The sequence below is a fragment of the Cynara cardunculus genome (genome assembly GCF_001531365.2).
Source record: "Cynara cardunculus var. scolymus isolate 2C chromosome LG 13, CcrdV1, whole genome shotgun sequence".
Lineage (NCBI taxonomy): Eukaryota > Viridiplantae > Streptophyta > Magnoliopsida > Asterales > Asteraceae > Cynara > Cynara cardunculus.
In genome coordinates this window covers 3,605,633-3,611,632 of record NC_037540.1, presented here as the reverse complement: position 1 = coordinate 3,611,632, position 6,000 = coordinate 3,605,633, and positions in this window count along the sequence as shown.

The window sequence follows — 6,000 nt, the reverse complement described above, 5'->3', positions numbered from 1 at the left end:
CGGTTAAGGCCCGGCCCGGGACCGAATTTTGGCCACCTCTACAGCCACGCACAGAAATAGAGGGGACATCGAGAGAGAGAGAGAGGTGGGTGAGACTGTAGTTACAGTGGAGAGGGAGACGTGGGTGGAGGTTGTAGGGAGTAGAGGGACGGATGTGGAGGTGAGACACGGTGGTCTTCGACGGAGGAGAAGGGTACGGTGACGGTGATAGTGGTGTTCGCCGGAGTGGTTGGTGGAGGTGGCTGGTGGGGTAGAGGTTAGAAGGAAGATCGTCGGAAAATGATGCCGGTGAGGTTTCACGAGTGAGAAGGAAGCGGGGGCAGAGATGGGTTTTTCCAAATCCATGCCACGTGTCATAACTGAGTTGGTTATTAAAAAGATAAAAAGACAAAATTTTCAATAAAGCAAATTTTAATATTAAAAAAGGGGAAAATATAAAACGATAAAAATACCCTTCAAATTAACGGAGAAAATAGGACAGCATTTGGTGGAGGGACAAATCCAACAGAAATTGCATGCCATCGACATCAAATTCATAATAAATAAAAAAATAAAGTTTAGGGACCATTTTTGTAAAAATAGCAAACCTCATAGATCAAATTTGTAACTTACTTTTTATGATTTAATTTTTTGTATGGTTTTCATTAAATTTTCTCGTTTTCAATGATTAAGTTCATAAATTTCTTTTTTTAAAAGTAAATAAACAATCGAATTTGAAAATTATCTATGTTTTTTTAACACAAAAAAACTATATGGATTTGGCTAAGAAAGGTTTTAAAATAAAAAAAAGTTAGATCGGTTTACCATTCCCAACTATATGTCATTCAAACCCCTCGTCAGATCTCTATCACCGTTCATCATCGTTGTTGGCCCATGTCATCGATCTCACTCTTTTTTATTGTTGTTTTTTATTCTCCATCTTTTATATGTGTACATGTGTTCCATTAAATTGTTGTAAAAGACGTTTGTCGAAAGAAAAAAACAGATAAAAACGAGGGATATCGATGGTAGGGCCAATGGCAGATGAAAAACATACAACAATAGAACGACGAGAAGTGATGAGAGAGAGTGATGTCGTTGCATGCGAAAGGTTTGAATGACAATAGTGTTTGGGAACAGTAAAATTCATTTATGTTTTTTTTTTTACTTTAAAACATTGCTAATCGGTTATACGCAACTCTTTTGAGTTAAAATATAGAACAATTTGTAAGTGTAATTATTTAAAAAATCTGGAATTGCTTTTGAAATTTCAATTTACGAATGTCAAAATGTTGCTTCCCATTGTTTTGTCGTTTCCTAAATGCTTATCTCGTACTATCAGGAGTCATCACCCTCGGTTATCTTGTCAGGTAACATTTTCGGCCATCAAAATTGAATGTGTAAATGTCTCTTACTCGACAAACCTAAGTGGATGAGAGTCTTCTCCCTTACTTACCAGGTAAGAACATCAGTTATTGTCATGCCTCTTACCATGTAAGATTTTTTATCCTTGTCTTGCTCATTTGATAAGATAAGTGACCCAATAAATGTTTTTTTTTTGCCAAATATTTAATAAACTGTCACTAAATCTTCTCTAAGGAGTTCAAAAGCTTTTTGTATCAATATATTGTGGGTAGGAAAATTATTTTAACTTAAAACTAGTAAAAAAATTATTACAACTAACCCAATATATTAGTAACTTTTATTTAAATAAATGATTTAAGAGTCATTTATCAAACGTTTACCGTTCAAAGACAAGAGTCATCACTCTTGCTTTCCTTATCAAATAACATTTTCGGCCATTAAAATGGATCGTTCATAAGCGCTTACTGAGTAAGAATCTTCTCCATCACTTATCAAGTAAGATCATCGGTCTTTGATATGTCTCTTACCTCGGTCCTTGGCATACTCACTCAACAAGGTAAGTGATATATGGTAAATGCTTACCCCGTAAAAGTTTGGTAAGCGGTCCCTTATACAGTTTGTACAACATGAATCATGTTATAACTTAACAGGCAAAAAATTTAACTCGGAGGGACAAATTTGGAAGAATTTTTTTGGCTTTTTCTACATAAAGTCCCCCCTAGAATGTTAGTGAATAAACCGCTTTCTATATCATCAAGCCACTACTAAATAATCATATATAACTGAACGAATAAGAACAAATAGACACTTAGTTTATGTGGACATGGAGTTGTTGCTACTTTATTTGGTGCACCAAAAGCAAACTCAACCTTAGAATTTGAAAAGAAAATACACACAATTATGTGGACTGTAAATAAGCAACATTATGAAGGTAAAGAGGGGGGTAGGAGCAATGAACCTTGATGAAATGATCATAAGCACCACTTCTAATACTATAGTTGGTATGATCTCATGATCATAAAGTTAGTGGTGGTAATATACCACCATTTAAGGAAATCTTTGAAAATGAGATATGTTCAAAAGTCCCTTTTCTTCAACTCTTTTTTAACCATTCATATGATTATGTACATATACTATAAAAAGTTGTATGCTCTTAAAAAAAATATATAGGATGTTTTTTTATTTATTTATTAACTTAATGAATATAATGTATTTTTTTTATTTTATTATACTCTCTTCTGTTATGATTTTAAGACAAACTAAAATAATAATGTAGACACTTATTTTAGAATGGAAGAAGTAAGTTATTGTTTTAACCTTTGATCTAGACATACTATAGTATTTTTAAAAAAAGTTGTAGTCTAACTAATACATTTAAAATGTTAAAAACATGTTTGATTTGACATATGTAATAAATGAATTTGTAATAAAAGGCCGTTTACATGATGTTTGCCTGATAAATATTTATTAGGTCACTTACCTTACTGGATGAATATGTTAAGGACCGATAAACTTATCTGATAATAATGTGGCGAACATGGAAAGGCCCCACTCAGATGTAAATTATTTAAAATTTTGTTTATTTACTTTTATGTGCTTAGTTCCCCCCAGTTATTTTGAACAACCCTCCACTTTCTTGTTTGACAGCCGTTATCCCCATATATTGTTACCGTTAGTTACTGTAATCATGCTACAATGATAACGTTGGTTGATGATTTTGTTAAATATATCTCAATTTCTTGTTTTTATGTTTTATATATGTTGAAACCAATTTATGTAGAAGGAAATTATATAAATTAAATAATAATATACTTTACTATTCGGTTAATCAATATGGTAAAAAAAAATTGAAATCGTAATTTACCTTACTTGGTTAACCGAAACATGTAACCTGTAAACCAAATAACCTGAAACCGTTTTGGTTTGGATGAATTATATGATTTCGGATTTTTTTATATCTTAGGCCCCTAGTCAATCCACAACTGATGGTAATGAACGAGAGTCTTACTAGGTAAGTGAGAATGATGACTCTTACCTGGTAAATGTTTACCAATTAAATTGTTACATATAATACTGTTTTGATGGACTAAATTTTACCCGGTAAAGTAAGTAATAATGTTAAATTTTACAAATAAATGTTTACCAAATAAGCATTTACATTACTGTCCCTAATTCTTATACTTCCCTTTCTGTTCCTTTTTTAATCTCCTGTTAAGGATCTGATTCATTAGGGTGATTCTACCATCCACAGTAGAGGTTTAATTGCAGGTTCTTGTAAGACCTGATCACTTGTCACAGATTCTTGTCTCAGTCACAAGTTTTTATAGAAACTCAAATTCTTGTATGCTTTTTTAATAATCAATGTACTCTATTTTGTTTTAACAAATCTACATAAACATATAATAAAATACATAAATTAAAATAAAAAATAATAAAATAGTTATTTCTATTTTTTGTTTCTTGTGGTATTTTATAATTTTTTTTAATAATTTTGTTCTAATACATTTAATCTTGAAATAAATAAATAAATTACATAATTATCCATAAAATGAAATACATATTTATCTCGATTTATTGCTTGTGTATAGATTTTTTTTGAATGCTCTTAAAATACTAAAATTAAAATTAATATAAAAAACTTAAATTAATAATTGTCTCTACAAACATCACACGACATAGATCTCTTATTGAACCGAATTTAGTAGCCATGACATGACAATGTTGTTGCAAATTCATGAATTCAACATCATAGGATCATTGTCATCTGGTTTGTGCAAAGTTTCGACGGCAAAACCAACCTTGTATGAGAATTGGCTCCAAGCTGAGCAATTTTCTCGTTAATAGTCGAGAGAAATAGGTACCTGACAAGGTTGTTAAATAACGGATAAAATAAGGATGAAACCTATCATGATTGTTGAAATTACGGAGATAATGGAGTGTTCGAAGATTTCGGCATGATTCAGATGATCGGAGAACTAAATTAGAAACGGTGAGAATGTAATAGCTCTAATACCATATTATAGTAGAGCAAGTTCTAAGGGGGCGTTTGGTTCGTAGAATGGAATTCGATGGAATTGAAATTCATCAATGGAATTTGACCTTGTCTTGTGATTGCGTTTGGTTGCATGGAATTGGAATGGAATTTTTAACGGAATTGGAATTTTTTTTGTTTGGTTAACGGAATTCAACTTTGGAATCAGAATTAAATATCAACAAATGACCTTTTATGATTTTTCTTGTCATTTAAAAAAAAATTAAATTACCATTAAACCAAATTACATTATTAACATCAGATAAAATTTGAAATTGTTCACTTATATTAATATATCTGAAATTGTTCACTATATTTTGTTTAAAGAAGTGATCGGTGCCCTAATTCCATTCAATTTGGGATCGAACCAGAGAGTGATTGAAGATCGAACCAGATTGGCGATCGAATTTTGTTTACGAGAGGGAGAGAGAGAGAGAGAGCGTACCTGGAGATCGAACCAGAAATGCAATAGATGAGATGGTAGAGGCGTTCAATGAATTTGGATTAGAGGATGAATCTGTAGAAAAGGAATTGAAATCCTAGCATGTTGTCGTGGAATGGTGAAATCTATGCGTGAAAGAATTGACCGGAATTGAAAGGATTCCATGATCTTATTCCATTGAACCAAACACTCCATTTGGAATTTGGTCAAAGGATTGGATATTCCAATTCCTTTCAATTCCTATGATTCAAACAGCCCCTAAGAGTAATTTGATTAAATGCATTGAGCGTTCCAATACTAGAGTACATATAATATTTATAGTTTAATACACTAGCAGTTAACAACTTCTAACAACTACCCTTTAACCACTTGACCAATTTTCATAATGGCTGAAACACTTCTTATATGAGTTGTAACTTCATATAGATGTTAAATTTACTGGTATACAAACTAGATCTTACAACTGGATTTCGAGAAGAATTCGAAAGTATTATATATTGTAGGGCTTTTGGCTTACTACGCTGTTTTTGATATCCTCTTTTGTGTCGTGAGTCTTTTCGGTTGCTGGTATTCCAGTTTTTGGTCTTGGATGATCTTGGTTACTGCTGTTATTTCTATCTAGGTTAATTCAGTTTATTTTCGTTTCTTGTTAGTTTGTTTCGGATTGGTTTTGCAACTTGCAAAAGCTCTTTTTCATTTTTTTCTATACGTTTCTTTGCATTATAATAAAATGTTTGCCTTAAAAAAAATATTTTAACGTAATTTTGTAATTGTTAACATTTAAAATATATTATTATTGTTGTCATTATCAGTCCTTAAGGGTAGATTAGTCATTAATTAGTCTTTCTTTTATTCTCTTTTGTTAACCCTAACTATACAAACCTAGTTTTGATGTATTTCCATCGATCAAGTTAATGGAAAGAACCCTAATTTTATCCCTAAAATCTTCGATAATATAGTATAGACGGTCTATCAGGTTGATAAAGCTATTATTACTTTTTCATTTTATTGAAAAATGACTTTTTAGAGTTTATTAGAAAGACAAGGTAAATATATTTATTTCTTTTAAACTATCTATCTATATATACATGGCTTAATCATTTTCTTAGAGGACATGATTTAATCATTTGAGAACTCCTAATGTATTGATTAACATGTATTTGTTTCATATATATTCGGTTGA